Source organism: Pecten maximus, chromosome 10, assembly GCF_902652985.1.
Source record: "Pecten maximus chromosome 10, xPecMax1.1, whole genome shotgun sequence".
In the NCBI taxonomy this organism is placed as follows: Eukaryota; Metazoa; Mollusca; class Bivalvia; order Pectinida; family Pectinidae; genus Pecten; species Pecten maximus.
This window is the reverse complement of record NC_047024.1, coordinates 18,700,174-18,713,186: the sequence shown is the minus strand read 5'-3', so window position 1 is coordinate 18,713,186 and position 13,013 is coordinate 18,700,174. Positions and strand designations below refer to the sequence as shown.

Here is a 13,013-nt window from a genome sequence, read left to right as displayed (position 1 = left end):
ACAAAGTCTTCAGCTTCTCTAAGTTGTACGTGCTAGCAATTTGGGGTTTGGATTAATGTTCAATACTGATTTCCCTTATACAAGTAGTATCATTGGGTACTTTTGAAATGAATTGAAAACAGTTCATTTATTTCAGTAATGTTAAAATTCATTCTAGATTTACTTACACTGCTTTCAGAGGCTGAATGGTTAAAGTGTCCTGACACTTTATCACTAGCCCTCCACCTTTAGGTTGTGAGTTAGAAACTCATGTGGGGCAGTTGCCTGGTACTGACCATATGCCAGTGGTTTTTCTTCAGGTACTCTGGCTTTCATCCACCTATAGAACCTGGCACGTTTTTAAATTACCCTTGCTGTTGATAGGACGTTAAAGAATATAAAACAATAAAAAACAACCAATGAAACAAAATCCAAAGGACATCTTTTAAGATAATTTTACTACAATAATAATTGATGTAAAATATTTAAAAAAAAACTGAGAGAAAATTACCAAATTAGTAATTAATTCAAATAAGTTCTTGTATGATTCCCATGGAGTTAACATAGAGTTGAGGTTTTTGTAGTAAAACCAATGTTTATGATATAATACTCACCACCATATAAATAATAGCGTATCGCCTCCGGCAGCCCATAATTTGCATAACAAAAAAGAAAATAAATATCCCGTGAGAAATAAATTGGATGAGGAGACAAGGGGAGGAGGGTGGGAACTCTAGTATATGGTGGTGAGTATTATATCATAAACATTGGTTTTACTACAAAAACCTCAAGTTTATTTCAATAATAGCTCACCACCATATAAATAATAGCGAATTTGTCTTACCGTAGAGGAATCTCCGAGGACAATGACCTCTTGAGAAGACAGCAACAAGGACATCAGTTAAAAACCCCTTAGTATATGGTGGTGAGCTATTATTATTATTATTGAAATAAACCAACTCTTTAGGTCTTGGTCGCCAAATAGCTTGGAGTGATCAATGATGTGATCTGGGTCGCCAAATAGCTTGGAGTGATCAATGATGAGATCTGGGTCGCCAAATAGCTTGGAGTCATTGATGAGATCTGGGTTTAATTTTAATGTATTTTGTTGTTTAGCTTGAAGTCAATGATGAAATCTGGGTCACCAAATAACTTGGAGTCAATGAGATTGATAGAGCTTAACTGTGCACTGTGAATTTCAAGAACTCCCCCACGTCTGAATGTGTTTATTTTTCATTTGAAATGACTTCCACAAACATCAATCAGGATTCTAGAAGCTAATTGCCTGCAATCTAGGTATTAAAATATTTAAATGTTTCTACCAACATCTTCACCTTGGGATTGCTTTAGAGCTAGGATGATGCTTGTCACCTTAAAGTTGCGAAGTTCTATTTGTCGCTCTCGCAGATATTTAAACTCCAATGGGACATGTCATTAAAGGCACAAGAGAACCCTCGCAACAAATTCATGCAAATTTTCAGGTCACCTGAAACCAAATCTCAGTTGACCTATTGCGATCGCCATTTTGTCAGGCGTCGTCCGTCATGTGTCATAAACAATTTACATTTTCAACTTCTTCTCGCAATTACCAACAGGCCCAGAGACCTGATATGCATGCTGGGATGAAGGGCTTCCAAGTTTGTTCAAATTTTCACCTTTGTTTGTTCACCTTGACCTTCATTCAAGATCACAGGGGCCAAATGTGCTAAAATATATCAAAACTTAGGTGACCGTTAAGGCCCATGGGCCTCTTGTTTGTTTACCTATGAAATGCTGAAAATTTATTGATAGAAGTGCTTTGCGTAAAGATTTCATCTTTACTAAAATGCTTAAGTAAGAACATTTTTGGTTTGTTGAAATACCTTGGCTATAAAGTGCTTAGACTGTTATCAGATGTCGTCAATAGACTAACCTGGCTCAGAGGAAGGGGAGACGAAGGTCACCAGAGTTGACATTTCTGTTAGGTGCCTATCACATTTGTGAGAACTATTTAAGGAAATCTGTGATTCTGTTCTCCTGATGGTGGTAATGGATTTTTCGGTCTCGCTAGACTGAATTACTTCCGCTACATCACCAGATGTGTCCTCAGTAACTCATGTAGAAGGCCGAGTGTACATTCTCATGGTTTGAGCAACTACCACTCTTTTTACACAAAAATAAGTTTGTGGAAATTCAGCTGATAGCCTTAGTTGAGTTTTTGGGTCAAATACATTGAATAGCTCAACTCAAAGCGGCTGTGTACAAAAGAAACAGTTTGTTTTCTAGCTCACCATGCCCAAAGGGCCAAGTGAGCTGGCATTGTGTGGCATCCATCTGCTATCTGCTGTTCATAGTCTGACTGCCAGGAAGGTTTTCCTTTAAACAGCGTCTTCATAATATCATATCATTCACCATCATCATCCTGATAGGTTTCTAGGGTGATTAAAGCCCATCAAAATTTGCAAACAGAAATGACCTAGACCCATATTAAAGGTCACAGGGGTCAAATTTGTTTAAACACTAAATCAATTTCTTCTCAGTTACCAAAAGGTCCTAGAATAAATACATTTGACTGAGATGTTCTGGCAGTCAACCCCAAAATATTTGTGGAAATAAATGACCTTGACAAATATTAAAGGTCATAGGGGTCAAATTTGTTGAAATACTGAAACAAAGTTACCTCATAAACCAAAATCACTAGATTCAATTTTATGAGACTGATAAAGTTTGAGAAAAAATGACCTTAACTCATATTCAAGGTCACAGAGATAAAATTTGTTGAAATACTTAAATGACTTCTTTTGAAAAACCAAACATTCTGGAATCAAGATACTTTATTGCTTGCCCCCTGGGCTAAATCCTATTAAAATTGCGAATGAAAAAGAACTTGAACCATATATTAGGCCATGGAGGTCAAATTTGTTGAAACACTTAAGTTACTTCTCCTTAATAAACAAGCATTGAGCATCAAGATATTTGTCGAAGGTACCTCTGATGAAGCCCAACAAAGTTTGTGAAAAAAAATGACCTTGACCCCTATACAAAGTTAGGGGGTAAAATTTGTTGAAACACATACGCAATTACAGTTTTAATATTTAGCTTGTAGGTATCAACTTCGCTGAAACATCTTTTGATTACTTGAATGGCCTTCAATCATGAAAGCAGCAAATAACATATGAGTGATACAGGCCCATTGGGCATCTTGTTTCAATTTTTCAAAACTGAGCCAATCTTGTTGATGAAAAATAAATTATCTTTTTATTTGACCATATTTTTGACAATAAGAGGAAGGTCTTTTGTTTGATAAAAAAAATATGAGTTCAGATTTTAAATTACTATGAAATTAATGACTTAACAAATCAACTTGATTTGATGAAAAGTGTTGATAAAACTCTGGCTAAATTTGGCAAGATCATGTACATTGGCAATGGAAGGATCACTTCCACAATTTTGATTGACAGCTTGAATATGTATGTTACAGCTTACACGACCTACAATCTACCAAATCATCAGAGCGGTGTTATATTTCCTGTCTGTCACCTTGTGACCAGATATATTCATTAATGACTCGTATACTGGTTTTCTGAGAAAACCATCACATGGAACTGTATGCATAGTGTATATCGCTAGGGACTAATATTGGTTGTGGTGCGCCTTGCCCCAGATAGACATTCTGACAGATTGATCATTTTTTTGACCAGCAGAAATGGAACTCTGTCATAGTCGAGTTCTAATGTCAAAATCCTGGGAACAGAATTATGTTTTAGCAATTATTGTATAGTTGACCTCTTACCAGCATGACCAATCGCCCGGAGTCATAGTAACCAGGATGTGATTTTATCTTTAACTGAGAAAATCTCGAAACATTAAGACATTTGTCACCCTGATTTTTCCTCAGGAAATAGTTAGTTCTTTTTGCGTGAGGAGACTAAATTGAGGATGAGTATAATTTCAGCGTGTTTCGACCTGTCATTAGGTAAAAGCACAGAGCATATGTTATATGCCTTTAACAATTGATACACACAAACAGCTGGTTTATATTAATATATATTTTTCGATTTTCTCAAGAATTCAATAATAAAGGCACAAAAGGAATCCTTTATTTCAGCAAGAAACATACCACACAAATTATTCAACTTGTAATGATGCAGCAGAATGTACAGAAAGAAACAGGCTAATATTGCAGATGCCAAAGTTACCACACACACCTAAAGGATCTTAGTATAAAATATTGACCTAGAAATTAGCCCATGTCTGGTAATAAGCCCACCGATATTTATAAACGTTCAATAGAATTACCAGGAAATGGTGATGGTTTTATTGTCCCATGATATTTTAAAGCACAATTCTTGACTTTGAGTCAGATCAGTTGTATTGGCTCCTCTACTTTTTGCAGAATATTAATAATATGATCGAAAAGAAATGAAAGTCATTAGTGGATAAAACATCGTTGTAGTCCGCCTCTCTAATATGTTTTCTGTAGGATTATATGCTGCTAGGATGAAATATCTGTAGGATTATACGCTGCTGGGATAAAATATCTAGGATTATACACTACTGGGATAAAATATCTGTAGGATTATACACTACTGGGATAAAATATCTGTAGGATTATACACTACTGGGATAAAATATCTGTAGGATTATACACTACTGGGATAAAATATCGGTAGGATTATACACTACTGGGATAAAATATCTGTAGGATTATACACTACTGGGATAAAATATCTGTAGGATTATACACTACTGGGATAGAATATCTGTAGGATTATACACTACTGGGATAAAATATCTGTAGGATTATACACTGCTGGGATAAAATATCTAGGATTATACACTACTCCCTTATGAATTTGCAGCATGATCACAGCATAGATGCAGTATGAATGCAGCATGGAATTGCAGCATGAATGAAGCATGACTGCAGCATGGTGCCTAATTTACCTCACTATATATTCTTACTAGCTAAAGCATGATTGCAGCATGTTTCAATTATGCAAATTATGCTGGGATCATGCTGCATTTATGCTTTAAGGAAGCATGGCCGCAGCATGATCCCAGCATGGTCTGTGAAGCATGATCCCAGCATGGTCTGCAGCATGATCCCAGCATGGTCTGCAGCATGATCCCAGCATGGTCTGCAGCATGAAGCCAGCATGGTCTGCAGCATGATGCCAGCATGGTCTGCAGCATGATCCCAGCATGTTTCAATTATGCAAATTATGCTGGGATCATGCTTCAATCATGCTTCATGGCAGCATGGTTTACAAAATCAATTAAAATCATGCAATAAAAACTTGAAGAATACTTTTGTATTACATTTTATTTGGTAATTAACATGGTATAAAACTTTTCATACAGGCTGTTTTTTCTAGTTCAAACATTTAAAACTTATCAATGAAATGAGAATGTGACAAAACAAATTTTAATTCTAATTTACCCATGGTACTTATTTTATTTGCCTCTTATATTCTTTTTCTCAAAACTTCCATCACATACACAACACAACTATCTTTTTCTAGTACAATTTTCAAATACAACTAATATCAATTCATCCTAGTTAGAAGTGGTTTGTTTCAACAAAAATAGTCAACAAGATATACAAGTTCAATGTCAGTACATACTACAGTATGTATTTATAATTCTGTTGTTTTTTTTTCTAAAATAGTAGGAAAATAGTACAAAATAATATTTTCCAGCAGAGTTAAAGTAGGATATGTATACATTTTGTCACCGACGCACAAGACTGATTTCAGACAGTATACGTAGTTTCCTCGAAGTAGCCCAGATGTACTGGAAACTGTTTTCATGTGTGTCTGTGAACTTAAAATAAACAAAAACAAGCAACAGTCGAAGACTTCTATCGAATTTAACATTATTTCTAATAAACTGTGAAAAGATTATCATAATTTTGGGATCAATTCTAAATACTGACTAAATGAAATGTTGATTGACAATTTGAACAATGGTGTGTTGTTTGATGTAGCACGTACTGTAGTGATATATCTCTGTCACTGTCCCCGGGGATTTCAATACAACCAAGCTTGAGACGACTATATTATATTTTTTGCTAGTACAACAAATAACTAACAAGGATTTTTAGATTATATACATGATTTTTTTTTGTATATATATTAATGTTTACACTTTTATTATGAAAGGAAATGTTGTATACCTCGACAGATAACATATCTCGAATAATCTTAATTAATGTGAAACATAAACTTCTTAATTTCTCTTCATTCCTTTCTGCTTTGTGTTAAGTCAATGCCATCAATTTGGACCACAATGCATGCGGTGTTCCTCATTCCAGAATGTACTGCATGCAGACTCAGTCTCTGTTGGAAGAAAGAAAGACTTTTAGAATATTCTTTTATTTCAAAATTAGAATAATTGTCAAGTTTTTGAAGATAATGTACATGTATGTATTTAACTTATGTACTTTTCATGATCACTTTGCTATCATTTTCATTATGTTTGCTTTGGAAGCCTTAATTTTTATCAAGAAAATTTAAGCCAGCCACACAAAGCTACAAAATAAAACTTGCCAGGATGACTTAATTATTAATTAAATCAAGCTACTCCCGAATTCTCCATCAGTTCATATCAATGTGAAACTGCAATATACTATACATAAAACAATGTTACTTACTTATAATTCATCTTAATTCACCTATTTCATTTAATCGTTTCAATTTGATGCAATAATCTGCAAACATCGATCCTCAAAAGAATGTGGAGGTAAAGATCTTTCACGAAAGGTTTCATTATCCAAAACACAAATTTTCCTCACCATTGTTTGTGAATACGTATGTACGTCAAGGGTTGTGTGAGTGGGGAAAAAATGCAATTAAAGTCGGGCCGAAGATCGTTAATAATAAATAAATAAAATTGAAAACTTACGATTGTAACACATGGATCGGTACTGCGTTTCCTTCGGCCGTGTAATCTGTGATAAATTAATCATCAAAACCGTAGACTTCATTCAAGGTCACAGGGCAAATGCTAAAAAAAATTAACGACTTCTTCTAAATAGCCAAAAGACCCGGGACTTGATATTGGGTCTGTAGCATGCTGGGGTGAAGGGCTACCAAGTTTTTCAAATGAATGACCTTGACCTTCATTCAAGGTCACAGGAGTCAAAAAGGCTAAAATCTTTAAACGACTTCTTCTCAATAACCTACAGATCCAGAGACCTAATATTTGGCCTGCAGCATGCTAGGGTGAAGGGCTCCCAAGTTTGTTCAAATGAATGGCCTTGACCTTCATTCAAGGTCACAGGAGTCAAAAAGGCTAAAATCTTTAAATGACTTCTTCTCAATAACCAAGAGGCCCAGGGAGTTGATATTGGGTCTGTAGCATGCTGGGGTAAAGGGCTACCAAGTTTGTTGAAATGAATGACCTTGACCTTCATTCAAGGTCACAGGAGTCAAAAAGGCTAAAATCTTTAAACAACTTCTTCTCAATAACCAAGAGTCCCAGGGAGTTGATATTGGGTCTGTAGCATGCTGGGGTGAAGGGCTACCTAGTTTGTTCAAATGAATGACCTTGACCTTCATTCAATGTCACAGGGACCAAACAGGCTAAAATCTTTAAACGACTTCTTCTCAATAACCAAGAGTCTCAGGGAGTTGATATTGGTTTGTAGCATGCTGCGGTAAAGGGCTACCAAATTTGTTCAAATGAATGACCATGACCTTCATTCAAGGTCACAGGAGTCAAAAAGGCTAAAATATTTAAACGACTTCTTCTCAATAACCAACAGTCCCAGAGACCTAATATGGGCCTGTAGCATGCTGGGGAAAGGGCTACCAAGTTTGTTCAAATGAATGACCTTGATCCACATTCAAGATCACAGGGGTCAAATGTGCTAAAATCTTTTAAATGACTTCTTCCCAATAACCAAGAGACCCAGGAACTTGATATTAGGTGTAGAGCATGCTGGGGTAAAGGGCTACCAAGTTTGTTGAAATGAATGACCTTGACCTTCATTCAAGGTCACAGGAGTCAAAAAGGCTAAAATCTTGAAGCATGCTTTCAAATAACTGCAGGATCCATATATGAAAAGATCACTGCATTGCAGGTGAGCGATTTGGGCCCATTGGGCCCTTGTTGATGAAAAATAAATTATCTTTTTATTTGACCATATTTTTGACAATAAGAGGAAGGTCTTTTGTTTGATAAAAAAATATGAGTTCAGATTTTAAATTACTATGAAATTAATGACTTAACCAATCAACTTGATTTGATGAAAAGTGTTGATAAAACTCTGGCTAAATTTGGCAAGATTATGTACATTGGCAATGGAAGGATCACATCCACAATTTTGATTGACAGCTTGAATATGTATGTTACAGCTTACACGACCTACAATCTACCAAATCATCAGAGCGGTGTTATATTTCCTGTCTGTCACCTTGTGACCAGATATATTCATTAATGACTCGTATACTGGTTTTCTGAGAAAACCCCCACATGGAACTGTATGTAAAGTAAATATCCCTAGGGACTAATATTGGTTGTGGTGCGCCTTGCCCCAGATAGACATTCTGACAGATTGATCATTTTTTTGACAAGCAGAAATGGAACTCAGTCATAGTCGAGTTCTAATGTCAAAATCCTGGGAACAGAATTGTGTTCTAGCAATTATTGTATAGTTGACCTCTTACCAGCATGACCAATCGCCCGGAGTCATAGTAACCAGGATGTGATTTTATCTTAAACTGAGAAAATCTCAAAACATTAAGACATTTGTCACCCTGATTTTTCCTCAGGAAATAGTTAGTTCTTTTTGCGTGAGGAGACTAAATTGAGGATGGGTATAATTTCAGCGTGTTTCGACCTGTCATTAGGTAAAAGCACAGAGCATGTTATATGCCTTTAACAATTGATACCCAAACAGCTGGTTTATATTAATATATATTTTTCGATTTTCTCAAGTTAATCATCAAAACCCTGAAAAATAAATAATTAGGTGTTATTGATATGAATAGATCTATATCAAATTCATCGTCGTATAATGTGAAACGATGTCAGAACGTGAAGAAGATTATATAATTAAAACTTACCCTGTCTCGTAACGATGTTTGTCGGTAAAAATATGCATCGGTCGTCAAAAACAACGAGAAAGCTGATATTCATTCGTCGGTAACTTGAAGTAAGTCGATCTTCTTCAGTAAGACGGGAAACAAACTTCGTTTTTAGGCTATCGTCGTGTTTGTTTATACTTTTCTTCTGGAAATAAACATCCGGTGAATTCAAACATGGCTATCAGACTTCCCGCTAAACTCGTGTGTGTTGCATCATGGGATAAATATTTTACTGCCAGAGATTAACACGATTCATTTTACTTGTGCGTGTTTTTTATTCTAAATCATAAACTTCTATTGTTTCATACTTTTAAGATAAATATTACAGTATTTAATACTTGCATCGTGCACATTTAGATCGCACGAACTCGAGGAGCACTCTCGTCACATCTCGGGAGCAAGGTAAACAAACGAGGTCATAGGTGAACCGAACGATAAACATGTAATCTGACCAGAGGTTTTGGCCTCGTCTGTCATACGCCTATTGTTGAATATGGATGTATTTTCAGACGAGGAACCGACCAATGCACGTTTTCTTTTTATGTTCACGATTTCAAATAATTCAGATTAAAGTACGGGAATATCGTCTGTTGTTAGTAAACTCATGTCGAGGTCGAGATCATCACAGCGCTTAACTTCAGTATACGTTTTACAAGGAAGCGTCCGAGTGACAACATAAGTTCGACACATGTTTATTGGAGTTTATAGCGATGAATGTTGTGTCAAACACGACGTGATTTCGTATGCTATTATTAGATGTAATCTTAACACCGCATATATCCAGAAAGTATGCGATACAAAGACAAAGAGCAGGTGATTTTAATCTTATTTGATTGAATTAAAAGCGTTATTCCAAGCACATGTGTAACTGTTGGTAGAGTGACCCCGATTTTGTTTTGGCGAACATGTTACATGTATGGCTACCTGGTAGTAAGCTGGTGCATGGTAAATGGCAACGTCTTGGTTTATGTCAGTGTTTGGATAAAGTGACGGATTCTATCTCCGATAAAAAGTGTATAATCGAAGCAAAAGTCAATATACTGGTTCTTCAAAAAACGATCTAAACTCTGAAAATTTGAATGAAATTTTTATAGGGATGAGTTTTAATTCGTCACACGAATGTACTAACTTGCAACATTCATCAATGTTTAAGTTAATTCCTTCTGAGATAGAACTACAAGTGAAAGCTGACAAAATATCACATTTAAAAGCTGTGAACCGTTATACTAACAAAGAACATACTTATAAACGAAATACTTAATTAAAATAATTGTTATTGAATTTTAAATAAATATGTATGGTACTGATCAAGTATAAAAAGGAAATTCTGCAACACAAACATGTTTTTAAAAATTATTTTGTTATCACCATTGATACCTGGAAATTTTCTATATTTTATTTAAAATTAAAAAAAAGATACTAAAATATCTAATACCAACTTTTGTTAATTTTCTGTATCTTATTTTATTAATTAATAATTGTTTAGGTTAATCTTGGTACCTGGGAAATTTGGTCCTAGATTTTGGATCCTCGCTTGGACCTACATTTCACCCACATAAAATTTTGTGATGTCCAAACAAAGTACATGCAGAATGGCCAAGCATATACACATTTCAACTTAAACAATTCATGTTAATACATGAAAGAATGGTGCAGTTCATTAAATTAACTAAGTTAATACAGCATAATTGCAGCATGGTACAGTTTGTATCTAAAATGGCAAAGTTAATACAGCATAGTTGCAGCATGGTACAGATCCTATCTAAAATGACAAAGTTATTGCAGCATGGTTGCAGCATGATGCATTTCATATGATAAATTTACTAAGTCCACACAGCATGATTGCAGCATGATATAATTCGATATCCAAACTGGCAAAGTTATTGCAGCATGGTTGCAGCATGATACAGTGCATATGATAAATTAACTAAGTCGACAAAGCATGATTGCAGCATGATAGAGTTCAGATATTCAATTACCTCAATTTTTAAAGCATGGTTGCAGTACATGCTGTACAGAAGCATGGTACCATGCTGCTATGCAGCACATGCTGCAATCATGCTGTGAAACTAGCAGCATGATGCCAGCATAAAAGCAGCATGATTGCAGCATATGCTGCATTGCAGTCCATGCTGCAAATTGATAAGGGCTGGGATAGAATATCTGTAGGATTATACACTACTGGGATAAAATATCTAGGATTATACACTACTGGGATAAAATATCTGTAGGATTATACACTACTGGGATAAAATATCTGTAGGATTATACACTACTGGGATAAAATATCTGTAGGATTATACACTACTGGGATAAAATATCTGTAGGATTATACGGTGCTAGGATAAAATATCTAGGATTATACACTACTGGGATAAAATATCTGTAGGATTATACACTGCTGGGATAAAATATCTAGGATTATACACTACTGGGATAAAATATCTGTAGGATTATACACTACTGGGATAAAATATCTGTAGGATTATACACTACTGGGATAAAATATCTGTAGGATTATACACTACTGGGATAAAATATCTGTAGGATTATACACTACTGGGATAAAATATCTAGGATTATACACTACTGGGATAAAATATCTAGGATTATACACTACTGGGATAAAATATCTGTAGGATTATACACTACTGGGATAAAATATCTGTAGGATTATACGCTGCTGGGATAAAATATCTGTAGGATTATACACTACTGGGATAAAATATCTAGGATTATACGCTGCTGGGATAAAATATCTAGGATTATACACTACTGGGATAGAATATCTGTAGGATTATACACTACTGGGATAAAATATCTGTAGGATTATACGCTGCTGGGATAAAATATCTGTAGGATTATACACTACTGGGATAAAATATCTAGGATTATACGCTGCTAGGATAAAATATCTAGGATTATACACTACTGGGATAAAATATCTGTAGGATTATACACTGCTGGGATAAAATATCTGTAGGATTATACACTACTGGGATAAAATATCTGTAGGATTATACACTACTGGGATAAAACTATGTATTTCTGTTCTCTCCCAGAATAAGAAATCTGATCATTTTTAAATCGGTACCAATTTCTTGTGCTTTAAATTCTTCATGGCTGTTGTTGGAAGTATTGATAGACAGATATTCTTAAAAAGTCCTTTGTTTCATTTGACATTTGTGTTGCTATATCACTCTATATTCCAACATGTCCAATTCCAAGATGAATTCACTTTTATGATAACCGATTTTATTCTGCAGACATTAAAACCGGCCAGGCTGTTTAAAATTTTAATGTCCTGTTTACCAATCACAAAATGCCAGACTGTAGCACAATGACTCCACTTGTTTTTGTTGAATTTAATTTTAGATTCTAATAGTGATGAATTGAATGAAAACTGAGAGTGAAAATGAGGATGTATGGTAAGGCTAGCGGGATATTGGTATGTTGGTAGTGGGGAATTAGAATACAATTACTACAGAAAGCTTCAAGGCTTATACGTGTCTAGAATATGAAAATATTTCAGAAACAACATGCAATATTTATTTACAAGATGTTCTTGAGACTGCAATGACAAGATCACTTTTAAAGACACCATGCACTGTAGTAACACACTTGCCTTTCACCTAGGTAGCCAGGGTTCGATTCCCGGATCGGACGTGGAAAGGTAATATTGGGGTCACCTGCCCAACCATGTGGGTTTTCCTGGGTACTCCGGTTTCCTAGCTCCCACAGTAAGACCCCTCGCATGCTTCAATCCAAGCCAACAAGCGTGATTAATATAAGTAGATATACATGTAACTTGTTTCACAATTGTTATAAAGAGAAATAAATTTTACAAAGACACCATGCTTTGTCTGTCACACTCTCCATAGTGTGTAAATTTTTGCATGAAAAATGGTACTCCTAACGCCAAAGTGGAATTTAACTAAATTTGGTTTGAAACGATCATTGATC

At 35.2% G+C, this 13,013-nt stretch overlaps 1 protein-coding gene and 1 long non-coding RNA gene across 2 annotated transcripts in view; one reads left to right on the top strand and one right to left on the bottom strand.

Moving 5' to 3' along the window:
- Positions 1-13,013, top strand: part of LOC117336793 (tumor protein p53-inducible protein 11-like) — a 241,434-nt gene that overhangs the window by 34,892 nt on the left and 193,529 nt on the right. The window lies entirely within an intron of this gene.
- LOC117336795 lies at positions 5,612-6,936 on the bottom strand. The gene is made up of 2 exons (XR_004534653.1): positions 6,865-6,936; positions 5,612-6,299 (listed from the first exon to the last, which is right to left on the bottom strand). It is a non-coding gene; the product is annotated as an uncharacterized LOC117336795 (long non-coding RNA).